This window comes from Montipora capricornis, chromosome 6 (assembly GCF_036669925.1).
Source record: "Montipora capricornis isolate CH-2021 chromosome 6, ASM3666992v2, whole genome shotgun sequence".
In the NCBI taxonomy this organism is placed as follows: domain Eukaryota; kingdom Metazoa; phylum Cnidaria; class Anthozoa; order Scleractinia; family Acroporidae; genus Montipora; species Montipora capricornis.
In genome coordinates, this window is record NC_090888.1 from 23,924,671 (window position 1) to 23,927,906 (window position 3,236).

Here is a 3,236-nt window from a genome sequence, read left to right on the forward strand (position 1 = left end):
CCTGAAGGCGTCCTTGTAGGGCAACTGATACAGTTCTTCTTGATGACAAGTGACTTTTAAGTGCTACTGAAGCATAAATTCCTAAGAAGGGTGGGGTACCAGTTTTTTTTTTTGTTGTTGTTGCTAACAACAAGTTCTACCTTTTCCATCACTGGTTAAAGTTAAATATTCCATTTTAAATCTATAAATCTTTCCTTTTTGTAATTTTGGAGCTGTTACATTCGATAAACTACACTCAGCAGGCAAAGGTATTTTTATTATTTTGATGTCTTTCAAAGAGACGTGAACTTGTCTTGTCTTGTAAAGAAATCAGGAAGTGGGACTAAACATTTAATTTTTCATCTACATTCAGACTTAAGTTTAACCTACCACATTCCGACATATTCAGACATATTTACTAGACCATACATAGCTTGCTCATCACAAATGAACATTAGATTAAAGCTTGCGCTACATGATCTACATGTAGATTGGTATAAAACATTTTGAGTTAAGGAGTGTTTTTAATTGCAGCCTTCTTGTTCAAAGAAGTTTGACCATTTTCTGTCAGGCTTTTTGATTATGATCAGACCTTTATGCACTATTCATCACCATGATGATAATAATTTGTAGCTGTTAAACAAGCCTTGTTAAACTTTTATAACATTGGGTGTGTTTGATAACAATCATGTTGCATCATGAAGCCAAGGGGTATCACTCATTGATACAAACTGGTTGACCTCTCGACTATTTTTGAGTCTGGGTTCAAGCCAGTGGAAAATTGAGGACCACAGTTTTCAGTGAGAGTGATAAAACCCGACGTCGAGTAAAAATGGAACTCATTTAGATTCAGGCAACCAAATGAAGCCATACTTATTGGAACCCCCCCTAAAAAGGGCAAAAGTTGTAGCTGCTGCCAAAGATCACGGACTTTAGAGCATTTTCAAACTGTAACTTCATGCTCCAACATGCTGACTACCAATGCAGAATTGTTTTTAAATTTATTTCATTTTCATGTGACATCTTCTATCAGACACAGAACTTTTTATTGACATAATATATATCTTTATTTGTAGTCAATGACTGATATCAGCCTCTATTTTTGTATTCATTTAGTTTTTGATGAATTAAAAAAATTGACTGAGCAGTGGTTGAGTACACGTAAATATAATGTTACTGTCTTTATCACATACAGGGCAAAATTACTGAATACTGATTGGTTGAGGTGGAGGGCATTTGTTTCTTAATCACGAGGGCACTTTTGGTAATCAAGGGGTTACTTGATTACTTGATTGTGATTGGTTAAAAGTTGCTTATCCAGAGCAAGTGAAGTTACAAGAGAATCCTCTTCCAGCTTCTGACTGTAATATTAAATTGCTTTTTATCCATATGTAAAATACAGTTTAGTTAAATTAAGCTCGATTTCTGTTGACAGCATAGATTTATTGAATTGAACTTTAACCAATTGAAAACATGTCAAGTTAATTGTCATTTGTCGCAGCATTGAATGGGCTCACCTCAATAATTTTGCCCTCCATGTGACAAACATGTAATTGCACTGTGCCCTTGTGCAATTAAGGAGTAAATTCACTTGTCTTTTCAAAGTTTTCCAAATTGCCCTCGTCGCAAATTTTGTGAAAACTTTTCAACTACGCGTGAAATCAATCCTTAATTGCCCTTGGGGCTATGTGATTACATATACAAAATACAAGGTTCATTTGGTGAATACAATATTATTTGGCTTGTACAATCTGCACATTCACTGGCATTTGTTACAGAATAAAGCAATGTGATCAAATTCTGGGAAGGTTTACACTGCATTAGCCTTAAGAAAATAATTGATATAATACTGTTAATTCTCTTGCAGATCAATATATTTATTTCCAAAAGGGGTCAGTCTACCTGGAAAACAAAAAAAATCTGGCAAGGTTTTCTTTGTTTAGCCTGTTTGTAGATTGGCCATTTGAACATTCTTTTTTGTCTGCTGAGGATGACCTCAAACTGGCATACAAGAGATCAATAATATTATTTTACTCTAAGAAGGGGATAAAGAAGAGTTTTTACTGGAGTTTTGGGATGTAATAGCATTTAAACGATTCTTTGGTTTCATCGAGCTTCTATTCAGAGTTTTTCAAAGTTGGTTAAACTGTTGGTCTTTATTTCAGTGCTGTATCCTTGACCATTTTGTGACTTTTAGATTGGTGGTGTCTCTTCAGCTTTTGCAAAGTTTGAGAGGATGATGAAACTCTTATATTGTTTGCTCAAATGAGGGTTGAGGTCAGGTGGTAAAATCTTTAACTTTTATCACCATGTAGGCAATCAACAAATCAGGGAATTCATGCTCCTGGCCCCCGTTGTTTGAAGGGTGGATAGCGCTATCCACTGGATAAGTAGCTGATTCTTCGTTTTGTTTGTGTTTATCTTCTGTATAGTGACTTATCTAGTGGATAGTCTTAGGGACCTTTAGATCGGAGGACAAGTACGATTTTTGCCAAAAAATGTCGGCCTCCAAACCTTGTACACATGCTCAGTACAGAAAACTCATACTCGTAGTCATCCTCGTCTTCCGATCTAAAAGACCCTATTATCCACTTTTTGAACAACTCAGGCCTGGTTTTGACAGTGGGCAAAGTTTCTTTCCGTTTTCAATATCCAATATTCTCTTCCTCCAATATTCCTAAGATATGCCCAGACATGAAAGTTTTAAATTTCATCACAAAGCTCGCAAGGATTTTGTTGTGACTTTTGTAGTTTCTCTTTGATTCCAAATGTTTGCGAACACTTTCAATCCTGGACACAAGTGACATGTTTTAACCCATTGACCCGTGGGAGTGAGACTAAACAGATTTTACTCTGTTTAAGGCCAGAAGATTTACTTGTCAACTGGGGTCGTCCCAGGGCATTTGAGGTGTCAATGAGTTAAGGCTGCCTATTACTGGCAAAATCGCAAAACTTCCGATTATTGTTTTTATCCCAATCCTTGTAGGGTTTGTCAAAGTTAATTTTTATCCTGTTGGGTGCAAACCATTGGAGTGTTACACAAAAATGGGAACAGAGATGACATTTTCTACACAATTATGGTGAAAATTTATGGTACAAAAACAGTGTCAAACTTGTCAAAAAAAATTGCTTTTAAGATGCAATAAAGTACTTCATCTTTTTAAGAGGACCACTTTTCCATAGCACAGGACTTTTATCATCCAATTACGGTATATTTAACCGAGCTGCAAAGTGGCAAATCCCATGTGAGTGGCTCA